This window comes from Triturus cristatus, chromosome 8 (genome assembly GCF_964204655.1).
Source record: "Triturus cristatus chromosome 8, aTriCri1.1, whole genome shotgun sequence".
In the NCBI taxonomy this organism is placed as follows: Eukaryota; Metazoa; Chordata; class Amphibia; order Caudata; family Salamandridae; genus Triturus; species Triturus cristatus.
In genome coordinates this window covers 1,453,010,965-1,453,031,039 of record NC_140591.1, presented here as the reverse complement: position 1 = coordinate 1,453,031,039, position 20,075 = coordinate 1,453,010,965, and the positions used below count along the sequence as shown (strand labels likewise).

Genomic DNA, 20,075 nt, shown 5'->3' with positions numbered 1-20,075 from the left:
TGCTGTGTTTTGGTTCTGTGCGTTCTGTTTCTGGACCTCTCGCGCTTACTTTACGGCCTTGGTTGATCTAGTCCCAGAAAGCAGAATACTACTTCGTGGGCTCTATTTCTTCCTCACTTTTGATAGGGTATTTATAGTAAAACGGAAAATATTATAGTTAAAATACATGTGGATGTAGTAAGTGTGTATTTTATGTAATTCCTTTATATTGTATGTGGTTGCTTTAAGATGTAGAATTCATGTGAGTGTTCTGCGTGACTCAGTATGATTCTGGAATGTTTATGTGTGACATCCAGATGAAGACTTGGTTGCGGATAGAGCACGTCGTGGGTCAACTGTACTTGGAATAAACCTCTTAACATTTAACGTCTTCCTGTGTATCTGGTGTGCTTTACGATCCTTACTACTGGAAGACGCTTACTTGGGTCTTTATTACGGAGACGTGGGCTTCGGATACCTCTGGTCATGATCTTCTTTTAGCCATCCCGGATGGCTATTCTCTTTATAGGCAGGATAGACTTTTACGCAGAGGCGGAGGAATTGCTGTTCTTGTTAAATCCTCACTCTCCTGCTCTATTAGATCTCTGTCTCTGCCTGGAGATAGTTTTGAGGCCCTCTATTTTTGTATCCTGTGTGCTCCATCCGTTTCCTTTACTGGAATACTTATCTATAGACCTCCTGGCCCTAGGGTGAGCTTTCCTTCAGACCTTCTTAGAATCCTGGAACCCTATATCGGAAAACCCTTTCTTTCCATCTTGGGTGACTTTAATTTTCATCTCAATGATGTCAATTCTAAGGATACCCTAGCTTTAACTGAGTCACTCGGTGCCTGTGACCTTGTTCAGCTGGTGAGCAGCCCTACACATAAGGCTGGTCAAATCCTTGACTGGGTTTTCTCCAGTGATTCTAGACTATCTACGGGCTTACCTTTGCCGTTAGTTTGGACAGATCATTTTGCAATACCTCTTGAATTTGCCCTTCCTGCCCAGCCTTTAATTAATCAGACTGTCACTTCACATATTCTCAGGAGAAACTACAGAAACATTACTGATGACACTATTGCTCCCTATATCCAACTCTCTGAATCTTTTACCTCGAAAACCGCGAATGACGCAGCACATTAATTTATGTATTCCATTTCCAGTGCTGTGGAAGAGCTTGCCCCCGCCTCCCTGCGATATGTAGCTAGTCAGAAACCTACTGCTCCCTGGTTTTCCGAACATCTTAGACTCTTAAGGCAAGGCTGCAGAAGTAGTGAGAGAAAATGGAGGAAGTCCTGGGACCCTGAAGATCGAGCAGCTCACAAGTCCGCTTTGCGGTACTATAAACAGAGAGTCATAGTGGAGAAGCAAGAGTATTTTTCCAATCTTACAGGTTCCCTAACGTCATCTAGGGAGCTCTTTAAAATTGCTGATTCCCTATGCTCTCTCCAACTTCCTGATCCTGTAGTGAGCTCCCAGGATCTCTGCGATAACATCTCGGACTTCTTCCACAACAAAATCCTGGACATTCATCTAGCTCTTGAAGCCCAATGCAAGTCCTTGGATAAGGATACTCCTGCTGCTGTAGCCAAGTTAGATGCGCTGGGTAAAGAGCCTCCCAAGCTATTGAGGGAATTTCCTTTTATTATCTCTGGAAGGACTGAGCCTCCTACTGGATAAGATTAAATCCTCTTCTCCCATGGATCCTATACCCTTAAAAACCTTGAAGGAGTATAGAAACAGCATTCTACCACCTATGCTGGAAGTTATGAATAAGTCCATTGTTCAGGGCTCTTTTCCAGTAGTATGGAAGAAGGCTATTGTAAAGCCTCTCCTTAAGAAGCCTTCTTTGGACCCGGGTCTCCTTAAAATTTTTAGACCCATCTCTCTGCTTCCTGCTCCTGCAAAGATATTAGAGGCACACCTCATCTCTCCACCTTTCTTGAGACCAGTGAGTATCTCGATAATACACAGCACGGATTCAGAAAGCATTATAGCACTGAATCCGCACTCACTGTTGTAGTCGATAACATCCGACGTAAGGTGGATAGTGGCCAAACTACAATACTAGTCCTATTAGATCTCACAGCCGCGTTCGATACCCTATCTCCCGCCATTTTAACTTCTTGGCTCAGTGAGGCAGGGGTTACCGGACCTGCCTTGAATCTTCTCGATTCTTTTCTACTTGATAGAGAACAACGAGTAAAGCTTGGAAGTTTCCTCTCCCCTGCCAAGTCATTACAATGCGGGGTGCCACAGGGGTCGGCCCTTAGTCCGACCCGGTTTAACATCTATGTGGCCCCCCTTGCTAGACTATTAAGATCGCAGGGGATGGAGGTGGTGTCCTACGCAGATGACACTCAGATAATGGTGTCACTGGCCCATTCCTCTGTCCAGACATCCGCCATTGGCTTTAGGTCATGCATGCAGCATGTTGCAGATTGGATGGTTATCAACTCCCTAAAGTTAAATGGCGACAAGACAGAGGTCTTGGTCTTTGGGAAAGATCTAGATGTCTGGTCGAGTGAGTGGTGGCCCACTACTCTTGGCATCTGCCCCACTCCCTCCTTATCCGCCAGAAATCTCGGCGTGGTTTTTGACACCTCACTCTCCATGACGCTTCAAACAAATAGGACCGTGGCCACATGTTGTGGTGTTATTAGAATCCTAAAAAGGATTCGTAGCTATCTCTCTTTGCAGGCGCGGAAGCAGATTGCAGTGGCTCTTGTAGGTTCCAGGCTTGACTACTGTAACTCCTTATATGCCGACTCCAACAAAGGCCTGATCCATAGACTGCAAACTGTGCAGAATGCTGCTGCACGTTTTGTTTTGGCCCTCCCTCTGGCATCATCAGCTACTACCGCTAGGAGAGATCTTCACTGGCTTCCTGTCCAACATAGAGTCTCCTTTAAGATTCTTTGTCTTACTTACAGGGCCCTTGTTGCTGACACCGATAATGCACTAGGATCCTTGCTTACTCGCTATTGCCCTTCCAGAACTCTTCGGTCTGCTGGCTTATTTCAATTGGTAGTCCCACGCACGAGATTAGCCAGATGGGGAGCAAGAGCTTTTTCCGTGGTTGCCCCTAAGCTTTGGAATTCTCTTCCAATTGAGATTAAAACTCTTCCTTCTCTGGATTTGTTTAAAAAGGCCCTTAAAACCTGGTACTTTACCAAAGCATATTAATAAAAGTTCGCTGTTTCGAGTGACGAGCTGGATTATTTGGATCATTTGATTTAGGCGCCTTGACGCCCATTGGGCAAAGTTTGCGCACAATAAGATTTAAATCATTCATTCATTCATTCACATATTTTGGCGACGCTAGGATTTATGTGGGAAGAGCGCTGTCGATTTAAGGAGGCGTTTAACCGAATTTCACACCCAAGTCGATAAAGAAGAGGAAAAAAAGACCCACCGACCGATGCATCCTGTGTGTTTTGACATTTAATGCAATTTGGCACATGTGAGTACGATTATTTCACTCACCGGTGTTTTCAATTCAACGGCTTACTTCGTGCCGGTTGGCTGATGGGGCATGATTTGAATTGCTCCCTGGATTCTGTGCGCGTGGTCTGCGCTGGTATTCCAATTCCAGCTGATTGTTCGAAAGCCTGCCTGCCTGCTTCACGTCTAACGTCCGAGACACGACAACGCGTGATTGCATCATCACGCTTGGGCGGCCATTTTGGTGGATTGGGATAGTTTGTATTGGAAAGCATTGGAGCCACGTCATACTTTTCGATCGTTTTTTTTTTCTTCTCGTTTTTTTTTCTTTCTCTGCATATTTCCGGAGACAGTCTGTGAAAGAACAGTTTTTAAAAAAAAAAGAAAAGAAGGGAAGGGTAAATTGCTGTGTTTGTAACCTTTAATTTTCACAATGCCTAATTCCAATGAGAGCATTGTGGCTCCACCAGCTTTTCTGAAGGTTGCAGGTAAGCCACCTACTCCTTGGCACAAGTGGTTAAGAGTGTTCACTAATTATTTGGAAGCAATTGATGCACTTGAGTATTCTTCTTCAAGGAAAAGAGCTATTTTATTTAATCATCTTGGTGATGCTGGCCAACAGTTGTTTGATAGTCTACCTTCTGTTCAACATCCGACCTCTGATGACTCTTGGAATGTATATTCGGAAGCTTTAGCTCGCATGGGTAATCAATTCAAAGATGAGCCCTCCATAATGGTTGAGAGACATGTTTTTTTTTAAACGGAAGCAGTCATCAGAAGAATCTATAGAGGATTATTTGGCAACGTTAAGGGTTTTGGCTGCAAAATGTGATTTTGGGTCCTATTTAGATACTGCACTCAGGGATCAATTAGTATTTAACTGTTTCAACAAAAAAATACAGGAGCGCATTTTGACTTGTAAAAACCCAACCTTGGATGAAGTTATTATTATTGCAAAGAGTATTGAGTGCTCTGTTACATCACAAAGAATTTTATCGGAGACTGCTTGTGCACCAAATAACACCAATGTTATGAGCTTATCGTCTGACAATAGTAACCAAATGGAGATTAATGCTGTAAAAAATCGTTTTAAAGATAAAAAAGTGTATGAGCGTAAACCTAACATTTTTTGTTACAGGTGTGGTTCAAAATTTCATGTGGGTAATTATCCTAATTGCCCAGCTCAAGGCAAAAGGTGCAATAATTGTAAAAAAATGGGTCATTTTTTTACTATGTGTAGGGCACCTAAAGACAAAAACAGAGTGAATTATGTGTACACAGAGGATGAAATTTGCGAAGCTTTAAATGTTTCTTCTTTATTGGTACATATTAATTCACTGGATGATAAAAAAGTTAAAGGTCCCAATTGCAAGGTTTTGATAGGTCAAATTGACATTGATGTAATGGCTGATTCGGGTTCGCCAATCACCATTCTAGATGAGAAGACATTTTACAGGTTGTGGCCAAATACTGAATTGATTTTTACTGATGTGAATCCCAAAGCGTTTGGTGAATACGATATCATCATGCGCGGGTACTTTAATGACACCATTAATTTTAAAGGACGGGTTATTGACACTAAAATTTATGTAGCTTTGGATGGAAGGGACATTTTGGGTTGGCGTGACCAAGCAGGGTTAGGTATATTTTTGAAACCTGGCCATCCTGAACCTGTTGTTCTTGGTGATTTTCCTGTTCTATTTGTTGATGATAATACAACACAGGATTCTATTCTTAGTGGATTGATTGAAAAATACAGGTCTGTGTTTAGTTCATAAATTGGCTTAGTCAAAAACTTTGAACACACCATAAAATTGAAGGAGCAGGTCTGTCCCGTTATTCAAAAGGTACGTCCTGTCCCACTCTCGGTTAGAGATGATCTCAAGAAACATCTTGAGCTGTGTTCCCAAGATATTATTTGTCCTGTGGAGTCGTCTGAGTGGGTTTCGGCTGCGGTGGTGGCACGTAAGCACTCTGGCGATATTCGTCTGTGTGCGGATTTGAGGGTTCTCAATCGCAACATTGTGGTGGATGCGCATCCTTTACCTAAAATTCATGACATGCTTGCAAAGTTGGGTCGCAGCAAAAAAATTTCTACTATTGATTTGCGCTCCGCGTATCACCAGATTCCGTTGTCAGTTAAATCTCAGCTTTAACTACTTTTGTAACTCCTTTTGGGGTTTATATGTATAAGAGACTTCCATTTGGGTTAGCTTCAGCTGCTAGTATATTTCAGAGGTTGATGGATACAATTTTTGGTAACTGTCCTGGTACTCAGGCGTTTCAGGATGATATATTAGTGCATTCTGAGTCTTTAGAGCAACATTACATTTTAATTGAAAAGGTGTTGAAGGATTTACAAACACATGGCATGACTGTCAACATGAAGAAGTGTAATTTTCTTGCTCAAAATGTGGATTACTTGGGTCACAATCTATCTAGTGAGGGTATCAAGCCTAAAAATTCATTATTAGATGCTATAAAAAATGCACCAGCTCCTGCTGATAAGGATTCTTTACGAGCATTTCTTGGGTTAAGTGAGTATTATGCTCGTTTTGTACAGGGGTATGCTCTTGTTGTGCAACCCCTTAGGAGTTTGTTAAAAAAACATGCAAAGTTTGACTGGTCTTCAGATGTTGATGAAGCTTTCACATCAGTTAAAAGGTTAATTCTCAATGCACCTGCTATTAAACCATTCACATATGGAGTTCAAAGTATCATAACTGTTGATGCTAGCGCAAAAGGTCTTGGGGCTGTTTTGAGTCAGATTGTGAATGGTCAAGAGTCCACGATAGCTTTTGCTTCGCGTACGTTGACCTCTGCTGAACTCAACTATAGCACCATTGAGCGTGAGGCATTGGCTTGTACTTGGTCAGTGGAAAAGTTTCGCATGTATATTTGGGGAACTAGGTTTCAGCTTTTTACTGATCATAAACCGTTAATGTACATGCTTGGTGACAGTTCTTCCAACAAAGCATCTTCACGGTTGGTGAGGTTGTTAGCTAAACTTCAGGAGTTTAACTTTGAGATCAAATATATTCCTGGGGGCAAAAATGTTAGGGCTGATTGTCTCTCACGCATTCCTCTTCCTCACTGTCAAACAAACATTGATTCTGATGATGAGCTTGAATGTGTCTTTTTAGTTGAAGACGGTGTTCAAAGTTACAAAATCACGCAGGAGGATTGGATAAAAAGTTTTGAGTGTGATGATTGCTTGCAGAATGTTAAAAAGTTTTTAGTTAAGGGTTGGCCTTCGGACAGGAGTCTTTCTATGGAGGAAAGACATTTTTCACAAATCGCTTCTGAATTGTCCTTTTCTAGTGATATTTTGTTACGACAGGATAAATTTGTTCCTCCTAGGGGTATTCGGGACAAGATTATTCTGCTTGCACATGAGGGACATCCTGGTATCACTGCTACAGTTAACAAAATTAAGCAAATGTACTGGTGGCCTGGTATTGACAATCAAGTCAAAACTCGTATTAATCAATGTCCTCAATGTCTTTGTTCTGACAAGCATTGGAAGTCTGCTAATTCTCCCCTGTGTCCTGTTCAATGGCCTTCTGCAGCGTGGAAGAAAATTGGGTTAGATTATTCTGGTCCATTTTCAATTCAGATAAAAAGTATCTTATTGTTGCTGTTGATTATTTTTCGAAGTGGATTTATTTTTCTTTTGTCAAAAATGCGGATTCTGGTACAGCCATTTTATTTTTGCAACGATTGTTTTACACTGAAGGAACACCTGATGATGTTGTTACGGATAATGGTTCTCATTTTACTGCTAATGATTTTAACTTGTTCTTAAAACAATTTGATGTTAAGCATACATTAGCTCCTTTGTACAGCCCAGCTACTAATGGTCTGGTTGAGCGTGCTAACAGGGTCTTGAAAGATGCTGTACAAACAGCTGCTAGTAATGGTTTAAACATTCCTTCTTTCTTGTTTCAGAGAGTATGGAACTATAATACCACACCACACACTACCACAGGTGTTTCACCGTTCATGTTGTTGAGAGGCCGCATACCTACCTCTAAACTTAATCCGTCATGGTTATTGGAGAAAACTTCTAATGTTCCACTTGATGTAAACAAAATCAGAGAGAATGTAATCAAAAAACAAGAGAACTATAAGCAAGATTACGATAAACGTATGCATGTTACTGATCAACCTTTATATCCTGGTGATTGGGTCTTGATCCGGAAACCAATTAGAGTTTCTAAAGGCAATTCTAAATTTTCATCTCCTGTGCAGGTTCTAAAAGTTTCTCGTATGTGTGTTCTTTTGCAAGATCAGGGCTGGTGGAATAGAAATGCTCTGATTAAAATAACCCGTAAACAAGCTGACATTATTCGTAGTAACAAGCTTAACACTGATGTGACTGAAAATTTGAATTCTGATTGGTTTGGTGTCTGTGACGATATTGGTACTCGTTCACGGAGTCTTTCATCTCCTGGAGATTCAGGTCCATCTGATAGAGGTGATTCTAATTTCACTTTATCTCATCAAATCTCACCTTCTTCTACACCTCAAAAAGGAGAAGGTGATGGTAGTGGTGTAAGGTCAGTTCCTGGCTTTTCTGTTAGTTCAAGGGTTAGGTCAGCTCCTCTTCGTTTCCGTGATTATGTTATGACTTAGTTTATTTATTTTGTTATTTTTGTTCTCTGTATGGATTATCTTTTATGGTTATGTTCTTATAGTTGATGTCTGTTTCTATTTTGTTAAAGGGGAGGATGTGTAGTAAGTGTGTATTTTATGTAATTCCTTTATATTGTATGTGGTTGCTTTAAGATATAGAATTCATGTGAGTGTTCTGCGTGACTCAGTATGATTCTGGAATGTTTATGTGTGACATCCAGATGAAGACTTGGTTGCGGATAGAGCACGTCGTGGGTCAACTGTACTTGGAATAAACCTCTTAACATTTAACGTCTTCCTGTGTATCTGGTGTGCTTTACGATCCTTACTACTGGAAGACGCTTACTACAGTGGAGTATGAACACACGCTCTATAAAGTGAACCGTAAAAATGTTTAAAAATGCAGTTGTGTTGGGCAGATATACTTATTCGTACTAGGCCTCACAATGGTTAAAACGGCATTGTTTCACAAGTAAGCAGCTTGACTAGATGATTTTTTTTTTTTTACACAACATATTATTGAATGAAGTATAAAAGCACTTTCAATTGTAAAATATACATTGATGCTCTCATATAATAGTCACTTCAAACAAAGGGGATTTTCAGCACCGAAAATAAGACAGCAATTTAAAATATACATGATCTCATAGCAATCCAAGACACGTGCATATATACGAAAAGGCGTGTTGTCACTCTTTTGGTGTGTATCGTGACACATAAAAGCAGTAGCATGACCATATGTGCTAAAACACGCATAAAATGTCTAATTCTTGACCTTTCAATGATCATGTCTTTAATAAATGTTTCATAACTACAATATGTTTCTGCTCCTGCAATAACGTTTTGAAATGTTTGTTTAAAACTTATCCTTTAATAGAATTATGAAGAATAACTACACATGAAATGCAGTGCATAGACTGAAATTGATCTCTTTTAACATTCTTGTCTTATTTCTATCAGAAGATGCCATGTTATCAATTTTCTCTTGTTAAAGCAAATGTTTCGATTTCCACATAGTAGATTTATAGCCCTAATTTGGGAAACACTAGAAGATTACTGTCTGTAGTCTATTGTATTTCACGTGAGAAGGTAATGGGCGATCCTGTTCCCAGGTAAACACTGAAAGCCAATCGTACGAGAGTGGGAGAAGATGCACCATTTCTTTTTGACTGTTTATAATAGTACGTATTCCTAGATTAGAGAAGGCGTCTTACCCAGACCCATTTTACTGATTACGGTTGCTACTGCATATTTATCCTGCCTTATTGCTTTGAGATTCTACTGAGTTTCATGAACCTCTCCTTTTATGAGAAGTTCTGCTTTGAAATTTCCTTTTGAATATTTTTTAGCTTTATGCTTGATCTTACTCTCTTTCGAACTTCACATCTTTATGGGTTCTTACTTGCACCCTGTTCCACCATTCTTCGAATCGAGATTTTCATTTATGCAACAAGCTTAATGCATTTTGAGATGTTGTGATCTAACCATATTTTTATTATTAATCCTGTTAAATTACTGAACTAATCGAATAAATATTTAGTAATTTCTGATTAATAAAACCCTTACAAAATTTACTTTAACACTCATTATTTACTGAATGTAGAATAGAAACTGTGATTGATAACTGTGATGATTTGCTCCTCATCTTCTCAAATTTCAATGTCCAAGGTCCGTTGACTTACTGAACAGGACGAATAGTGGGGATCAGCCCTGAGTGAGATTGTAAACTGCATTTATTTGAATTGATTCCCCCTCCACCAAATTCTGGTAGCAGAGAGAAAGTTTACGTTCTGAGAAGATGAGCTGTAAATTCCTTCCACAAGTAACATTAAGTAAGTAAAATCATAATTTACTCACCGGCCCCATCCCCTTAGCCAGTTTATCTCCCCGGTCCCGGACACTGAGTCCACCTAATCCCAGTCTTGACCTTTTTCCCCCCCTGCTACTCCTATGGATTGGTAGGGTCCCCCCCGCTAGGGGAGCACAGGCTGCTGTTTTCGATTGTGGGTTGCCTTGTGGATTCGTTCTTTTGTTGTTATATATATTAAAATGAAACCGCTATGTGTGCCCGGATGGTGTGGCTACCACCGCTTCTAACTCCTGTGCATTTCCCTTTGACGCGGCATGCACGCTATTGTTTGTATCACATGCTCCTCTTGCTTGCTAGCGGCCGGCCTGAAGGTTGTAGGCCCATCTCTGTATATTTTTTGAATTTTGTAATAAACGGTTTAAAAAAAAAAAAAAAATCATAATTTACGACGCATAATCCTATTTATGATCCTCCAATACAGCAACTGCCTTAAAAACACCACAGTTTGTCTGTCTTGAAGTTCTGGGCATTGGACTTTGGGACTCAGTCATTACTCTAACTTGGGCAAGAAAGTAACATGTATTAATTGTCTGATTAATTAAAATTATTGCAATGTTGATTGAGCATACAACCTTGTGTGATGAGTATTTAAGAAATAATAAGTTGTTTCTAATCGATCAGAATATTTGAGCGCATTATATATTTCTAACATTGGTAAGATAGTACAAAGAGTTGTAAAAGTGCATCAATGCTAATGTCCTCATTAAAAAGAACTATCATTACTCCATTAATGTAACATATCAAATTGTATTTATTTTAATTAATCAGACAATACATTGTACTTACTGTAGTGAGATCAAGCATGGGCGACTTGGTAGCGCCCTGAAGAAGATTTGGAGGGGAGTAATCGAGGTGGGTCCGTGATGGGAGTCCGAGGGTCATTTACAGCCCAGAGATTAGGACAGAGAGATGGCGCATGATTGATGGGTCGGATCCGAGATGGGTTACCTGGGAGTGGGCACCTCTGAAAGGTTTCTTTACAAGTGACAATGCCTGAAGAGACTGGGGTGGCAGCTTGTAGATTGGAGCACTCCCCTAATTACCCCCCACCTCCCCATTAGGCTACCATGGCACACATCAAAAAGGGTTCTTCCTAGTTCCTTGAAGATGGAACACCACCCAGCATATGTACGTTGATAGTTGCAATCAAGAGGCATTATCAGGAGGACCTCTCTGTTGGAGCTCCTATTTCAGGTATGTTGGACCGTAAACCGTCTATAGGTGCCTGCAGTTTGGAGAAGGTTTTTGTAGCGGATGGACATTTTTTATAATGTACAGCAACCTAAAATGTTTCATATCACTGGCTGACATGTAAGTTGTTATCCTTAGGTGTGTATCGTTGTTGAAGAGCTTGCATATGGTGAGATGGCACTGGCTATACTGTAAATGTATTGTTTTTTAACTTTATGGATAATCAAAAATTGGTAATGACTGTATCTAACTTAGTGTGATTATGATAAATGCCAATAAAAATGTTTAAAAAAAAAGCACAGACGATATGGTAATGCTTAGCCGTTCATTTTGAAGAGGTTATCAGGCTTGTCGTAGCCCAAGAGCCCAGGATATTAAAATTTATAAAAAAGTGTAGAATACACTTTATGTTTTTTTTTTTGTCTGCTAAGAGTTTGTAGTATAGATCTTGAGATGCCGGCATGTGTACAATTGAGATCGGGATTATAATTTGTCGTGATTGTACTAATAGTGATTGATGTTGGCAGAACCTAATTGCGCAAAGGGGGAAGCTACACTGATTCAAGTGATTTCCTGCTGGTTGAGTTTTCATTCGTTTGTGTGAAAACTCTTTTTGTATCAAAAGTCAGTAGGTGTAAAAACCATAATACTCTGATTGTTGAGTAGATTTTGTTTTCTTTAGTGGAGCAAACAAAGATTGTTTTATTTACATTTGTTAAAGATGTCGAATTGTGTGTACAAGAGAAATTGTAAGGGGCGGTGAGCTGCCGCAAGGAGTGAGATCATATGTCATAGTGTGCCATGCTGGGATTGGTTGCTTGGTGTACTGTTGCACTATGATTGGTTGATTGCGACAGAGTGCAGCACTGCGATAGGTCAGTTGTTGTGTGAGTACTGCATTGAGATTGGTTAGCGAGTTTTCAAGAACTAAACTGTGACTGGATTGGGGAAGGAGATTTGACATTTGTGGAAAGAATCAAAACATTGAATTTGGGTTGCATTACTGAACCATTTATTGTCAAACTTTGCGAGAATCATGAACTGTCTTAAAGGATGTAAGAACTTTGTGAAATGTGATGTTCCAGTTCTCATACGGGAAATTGAAGAGGCGCCCCCTGAGGGTATACATGCACATTATATGATGACAAAATTGGTATTGAATACATGTTGTGGCTTCGTCGTTGGTGGAGACTACTGAAAAAGAAGGTAATTTGAGTTTTCCAAGATAGTACTTTGGAATTGAGAATTATTGACGGGTTGAAAGAAGAGCTGTAGGAAATAAATCTACCACCTAGACCCACACAGTACGAAGCACTAAATATGTGGTAAAAGGCAGCATAAGATGGGGAAAAAAGAGAAATTCCAGAGTAAGTCTAGAAGAGCAGTGCATAATCATGCAGATGGTCGGGAGTGGGAGACATCTTTCTAAAATTGATCACTGTACTTTATAATTCACCTACAGCGAGAGTGTGCGTAGGAGACGCTGTTTCCTCCTCTATTCAAATAACTAGGGGTGCAAGACGGGGATGCCCACTCTCCCCGCTACTCTATGTGATAGCGGCGGAGCCCCTTTTGTGCGCACTCCGAGAGTATCACGGTCATAGAGGGATTCGGTTCCCCAATTATAATCTTATTGTTTCTGCTTACGCGGACGACATGTTGTTGTATATCCGAGAACCTGACTCCAACCTCTCTCCAATAATGTGGGAGATTTTGCGATTTGGTGGCATCTCAGTGCTCAAAATCAATTGGGATAAATCCATAATTTTTCCCCTAACCCCGTCTACATCGCGGACAGACTTGGAAGTCCCCCTTTAATGATCCCCGGACCCAGTGAGATACTTGGGTATATGAGAACACCCTGATGCTGAGCAAGTCTTTAGGGCAAATTATGGCACATCTGTCAATTGATTAGAAGAGGATATAGAGAGATGGATCCGCCTTCCTCTCTTGTTGGTAGGCCGCATATCCTTGATGAAAATGATCATCCTTCCTACATTCCTGTTTCTTTTTGTTAACATCCCTATGGTTCTCCCTAAACACCTCTTTGCCACGCTGTCAACATTATTGTGCAAATTGGCATGGGCAGTGAAAACCACTTGCGTTAAATTAAACACCATAACTAGGCTTTATAGTATGGGAGGTCTGGGAGCGCCTGATCTGAAACTGTATGACAGGGTGGCGCAGAGCTTGCATGCACACAGTTGAATACATAGACTGCATAATTTGCCTCATCTCCAAATAGAGAGGGTAGTCGCAAATCCTGACCCACTCCCGCATTGCCTGCTCCAGACTCCTATCAGGCGATGTAATGTACTAGACTCAGTTAACTCAACCGCACATGCTTGGCACGATCTGCTTAAAAAGCAAGCAGATGCCCTACTGTACTCACCTATCGTGCCCGAAGAGTGGTGCCATTGGCTGGCCACCAGCTTGGACAAGGGTGCACTGGGATCACTTGAAACTCTACGTATACACACCATGGGCGACCTTTTCAGGGAGGGTACAGTGCGTGCCTGGGATGAGCTGACGGAGGGAGTGCAAAACCTCACTCCCCTCACGCAATTCCACTTTTTCAGAACCCGTAACGCAGTTAGCTGCTTGGGCCTGAGCTGCAAGAACCCCCGGAATTACCTGCTTTTTCGTTGCTGCTGTGTTCCGAATCCCCTATTAAACTAATCTCAAAAGTCCATGCCATGTCGCTGGCCTTTAAACATATGCAATACACCAAAGCTAGAATTGAGTGACAGAACGAGATTGGTGAAGCGCTAACAAACAACATCTGGGGCAACTGCTGTACAGCTACGCAAAAGATCTTGTTAAATGGAAGGCACAGACTAGTCCACTTCAAATATCTTAAAAGAGCCTATTATACACTGAAGAGGCTATTTAGCTATGGGCTTAGGGATACTGACCGCTGTGAGCGATGTGGTGAGACTGATGCAGGTTCTTTTGCATGTGGCGTGTCTGTGCCCCGCAGTGGCTGAATTCTGGAGGCAGATCTTTCACATACTTACTTTCATTACTGAACAACAGCTGTTACCTGACCCCCTGCTAGCACTTTTGGGGTACACTAAACCTCTTAAGAAGAGTTTTAGGAAGCTAGTTTCTTTGAGCCTATTACTGGCTAAGCACAGAATAGCAATGCGCTCTATGCGAGGTCCCGTGCCCAAAGGCTCTGAATGGGAGCGGGATATGATGTATTGTAACATCCAATCAGATGTCTACAATGAGTTTCTGCCCCCACCCCCCCAAAGTTGACCAAAAAGCTTCTGGGGCCTATAAATGCAATACATAGCGTCTAAACTCGCTGAACCCACAGGTGATGTGCAACAGACTGAGTCGATTCAGGCTACCTAGATAACACTGGCAATATAATTACTGCATTAACATCGGGTGTGTCAGATGTTTCCCAAGCGTATTGGCTGGTTGTAATGAAGACAACATCTTGTTGAGGCTGCAGCATTGGAACGTCAGACTACAACATTCCCCTTCTGTCTTTGTGTCCTTAGTGTCCTAGCTCCTTATCAAAGCGAAAAACATTGCTCCAGTGTACTATACTGACCGATACAGCTGGCTACAGAAGGATTAATGTACCATATTACTCTTCATGTACCGTAATGTTTCTCTCTGACTTTTGTTTGTGAACTGTATTTTGAAACTCAATAAAGAAATAAAAAATAAAAATATGCAGATGGTCAATGGGATGAGGAACAGAGATGGAGAAAAGCTGTAGTTGGGGGGAACTAGACTATACCCAGCTAGTACTACTGAAACACCTGATAAATCGAAAAAGAGAAACACAATGAAAAGAAGATAAAAAAAGACTAACCCAATATGGATACTGATAGTGATTCGGGGGATGATATGTTGGATGCAATGTTAGCTGTGTCCACCACCATATGTAGTCCCTACAAACAGTGCTGATAATAATGCAAGCACATGTATCACAGTGGCTATTGCCCCTGTTGAACAGAGTGTAATCCAAATTGAGAAAGTATTTCAAACATTCCAGATTGCTTCAGCACCTGTTGGCACAACGCTGGCTACAGTTACAGCAGGTGTTACTGCTTCAGTTATGATTGTTCTGGTAATTACCACAAATTCCAACAGTACAGATCATGCCAAGGCCAGTTGCAACTGCTGCAACAAACATTACCCTGGCTTCAGATTCTCAGGGAGCTGTAGGTGGGGTGACTGCGACAGGGTTCATCCCGACATCTCAGAATTCAGATTGTTGCCAGGAAACTGACACAAATGATGCAGTCATTGAGGGAAGTATTGTTTTCACACCAATAGCCCAGGGAAATATTTGACGAAGGAATCTTTCCTCCATGGTTAGAGGAAGCTGCAGGACTTAGAAAGACAGAAAATGAACCTTTAAACTAAAAAAGAAAGACCACTTAATGTTTCCTAACTAAAAGTGGAATTAGAGGAGCTTATTAGGGGCTGTCTAGAACTTGAACATTTGAACCAGTATCAGGAAAAAGAGGTGATATACCCGAGTAAAGAAATTACAAGGTGTGCAGCAGTTACGCGTGATAAATTAACTGATTAGCCTGAAAATATGATGTTGATCTTTCAAAACGTTTTCATTTACAGAGAAGTTACAGGGTTCAATTGGATGATAGAGCAATTGAGACAATGCGTTCTTCAGGAAAGCAATTAAAACGTAACTGAATTGGTAAAATGCATCCGTAAATTGAGTGATTTTAAAAAAATGAGAGAATAAATGGTCACAGATTCACAAGATGAGAAGGAAGCTTCAACTTATCCACTGAGAGAGATAGGTGGAGTGTATGTCCATGTGCTAAGGAGCAGAGGTGATCTTGCAGCATTTACAAATAATTTTTCAAAGTTGAGAGACAAGCCTGTACAGTGGTACGCACAGGTTGACAGACTGTCAAAAATTCAAAAGTGCTGTGGATTGATTAAAATGCATTATTTGACATTGAAGTGCCAAATTATTTGTGGGTCGAAGGAAGAGGTGCAACTAGCGTCAAAATTCGGGGGGGGTGGGGGGTAATTCCTCCAGCAATAGGCAGAGTGGAGATGCAGGGGCTCTGGGCTCTAAGAAGGGGTGTAAACACAACAAAGCCTTGTTAACAGGTAAATGGGCTTTTAAAGACCTGTGAAGTACTCTGGTACGGCTGCAATAAGACGGTCGCCAGCCCGGGAAGCTGTAGCGGCCCGGGCTGACACGCAACGGGGAGTGGGCGGTCTGGGCTGAAGCCCTTGAGCCCAATGGGCGTTGCACGCCTGGCCAAGGGCAAGGTTGTTGTACAATCGCCACCTGAAGAGCCAACAAGAGATGCCCGCACTAACGCACCATCTCCTGTAGTCATGGAGAAATATGAAGCCGTGATTACTTTCCTTAAAGGCAAGGTGTCTCCGAAATACATTGATTGGGTAAAGATTAAAAGAACGTCACAAGAACCAAAAGAATAAGTGCATGATTACTATGAGCTATTGTTACAGGTGTTCCAACAACACAGTGGGAGAGAATATCCCAAACCTAGTACTATGGGGTTCTTTGTCTCCCAGTTTATCGGGTTAAGACCAGAGATCAGTACGCATATGTAACAGAGCGTGATCTGCTGGAAGACTAAATCATTGGATGAGATCCTGAGATCTGCAACATATTGTAGCGATGAACAAGAAATCAAGCAGAGAACGCTTAAGGAGAAATTCATGTTAGCCCAGATGAAGTTTGCTCAAAAATAAATGTCTCCATTTGAAGAAAATCACCAGTTTGTTGTCTGTGATTCTAGTCCTGTAAATCTGTCGGGTAGAAATTTGTTGTGCAATTTTAATTGCATGATATACAGAGAGCCCTTTTATTTTCAATCAGATCTTGAAAAAGAATCTAGAGTCAGCGCAGATGCCCTACAATTCAGTTCTAGCGCAATACATTGATGACATACTTGCGGCATCTGAGACACAAGAAGCTTGTAAACAGGATATGATTGCATTATTGAATCACCAGGCTGACAATGGACACAGTGTATTCGGGTAAACTGCAGTACTGTGAAAAAGAAGTCCAGTATTTGGGACATACCATTGTGAAAGGAGCTAGAAAAGTGTCACCAGAGAGGGTGGAGGCAATTCTTCAAATGAATCCACCTTGAAATCAAAGAAAAGTCATGATGATTTTGGGAATGATTGGCTATTACAGGCAGTGTATACTTAACTTTCCCTAGTGGCTAACCCTTTACTAAAGCTGACACTAGAAAGATGTGCCTGGGCCGCTTCCATGGGACAACGATTTCTTTAAAGCTTTCCTAGAGCTGTGAGAAAGTCTCTACCATGCCCTGGCACTATGAATGCTTGATTACAGTAAAATATTTACGTTGTTTTGCAGTGAGAGGGAGGGCTGCGCTCTTTCATTGCTTACTCTGATGCATGAAGATGCTCAAAGATCTGTAGCTTATTTCTCAACAACCCATGCCCTTGTAGTCAAAGGACTGCATGGCTGTCTTAAAGCAGTAGCAGCAGTTGCATTTAGTATAGAGAGAAGTGAGTGCATAGTGACGGGATATCCGTTAACTGTTACAGTCCCTCACTCTGAAGAAATCTTGCCTCTGACAATGTACCCTTGAAACGGTGTCAAATTTTGAACCCCTCAACACTAGTACCTGTAAATGAGAATATTTGTAATTAAGTCGAACATGATTGTCAAGATGTCACATATTAATGCACCAAGCCAAGGCCAGAAATTAAGTAAACTCCTGAATGAGCCTGATTTATAGAACTGTTGTTGATGGCTCATGAATGAGAAACCGTGAAGGTATCCTGAGAACAGCTTATGCTGTCAGCACAATTAACATTGTTGTGAAATCTTTCAAGGTATCTCAACCCAGGTTACATAATTAATTGCCCTTACAAGAGCTTGCAGATTAACAACCCAAGTATTGAAACTTTACAACCACTCACCCCCCCAGTCACAGATCTGGGTTTAATCCATCATTATTTGGCTCACCACATCACCCGAATTAGAACCCAACCGTATGCAAATTAGTCTTGACCCTGCTCCACTTGGGATCAGTCCAGCCCTAACTGCCAAGCCAGGTGCTCCCAGGCTGGAAAAAAGCATCCTGGGACTAGTTTCGGGGTATTACCCCTCACCAGCTTCATTTTAGTTCTGCAGTGAGCAAGGCATCCACGTCTGGACATACCCGTAGCCACTTATGGCGCACACAGCAACATCACAAAATAAAATGATGGACCGAGTGTTAAAACTTGTGACTCCAGTCATAGATCTGAGTTTAATCCAGCTTTACTGAATGTAAACTGGAATGGCGTGGTGAGGAAAATAACAATGGATGAAACCCAGATCTGTGACTGGGGGTGAATGTTTGACAATGTTCACCATTCCGTCCATCATCTCTGTGTTCCCATATATTTATGGATAGTCAGTATGACTTTGGTGTGCTCCATGATTTTGGACAATTATGGTCAAAAAGCGGTTTCATGACATCTTCTGGAATGCCAATTGGAAATGGCGGACACATGAGCAATTTACTGGAATCTCTCCAGTTGCCCACAGAAATTGCAGTGGTTAAAATAGCAGCTCACCCAAGTGGAAGTGGTTATATTACATTTGGAAACGGATATGCTGATGAAGTTGCATAGTGTTGTGTACTAGTGGCATGCACATTTAACGGAGCTTAAGCATGTGAAGCTGAGGAGGACACTGTTGCTATCTGTAGCTGACACGTGCGAGGAGCTCAGTACAGGAAAATGTTTCCGAAGCAGTCCAGGATTGGGTTAGAGCACGTTGTAAGAAAAATGCAAATAACATTTGGATGTCAGCTGATGGGAGACCACTGTTGCCAGACAGTTTGTTGTTTCCTATGACACAACATTTCTGTGAACACACACATCTAGGGAGAGATGCAATGGTGAAACTATTCAGATCAAGTTAGTTTAATCCCATATTCAAGATGCTTGCAGAAGAATTGTGCCATCGCTGTGTAACATATTAACAAATGAATGTAGGAAAAAGGACACCGGTCACACTGAGTCACATAGGGAGATCAGGTGGTTCATTCAACAGAATGCAGATGGACCTTATTGAAATGCCTGTTTGTAACGGGTTGAGATGAGTCCTAGTTATGATGTACATTTTCTCTCTGTGGGTGGAAGCCCACCCAACAAGGAGAAATTACAGTATCACTGTTGCTTGAGTTAATACCCAGGTACGGAATGCCGGTTTCTCTGGAGTCAGATCGTGGGACGCATTTCAATAATGAAGTCCTGAGGATGGTATGTGCAGCATTACAAGTTATCGACTTGAAGCTTCTGGTATTGCTGAGCAGCTCAATGGTACCATAAAGTCTTGATTGGCAAAAGTTTGTTCTTTGACATCACCAAAATGGTCTGATGCTTTCCCTTTGGTGTTAATGAGCATTCGAAGTCTCCTTGACAGAAAGATTGGTTTCTCGCCTCAGCAGATCCTAATGGGGCGTGCAATGAGACTGCCTGCTGTACCTGCAAATGCACTTGTGTGCATCACAGATGATCCGATACTTGATTACTGCAAAGGTTTAGCTGATGATGTGTGTTCTGTTTTTTACCAGGCTGTAGCTGTCACACTAGAGCCGCATTGAGAACTGTTCCACAACCTCAATCCAAGAGATTGGGTCGTGATCAAAAAGCATGCTCGGGAGACTTGTCTGCAACAGAGATGGAAAGGCCCCTTCAAGTGTTATTGGTCACGAACACTGCTGTTAAGTGTGCTGAAGTGCCAAACTGGGTGCATGCGTCGCACACTCAAAGACAGACATCCATATGAAGAAATAGTGTTCTTTGAGCCTAAATGAAGAGAACAAGTGATTGCGTCACAACAAGCTGAACAACTACAAGGTGCAGTGACAAAAAGATCAAAGCTTCAAGGAGAAAAAAGGGAAGAACTGCCTACAGTCGCACCAAACAAAGTTGTTGCTGTTTCACAA

At 41.4% G+C, this 20,075-nt stretch overlaps 1 protein-coding gene across 4 annotated transcripts in view; it reads left to right on the top strand.

The window, feature by feature from the left end:
• AAMDC (adipogenesis associated Mth938 domain containing) overlaps positions 1-20,075 on the top strand; it is a 176,696-nt gene that overhangs the window by 1,701 nt on the left and 154,920 nt on the right. The window lies entirely within an intron of this gene.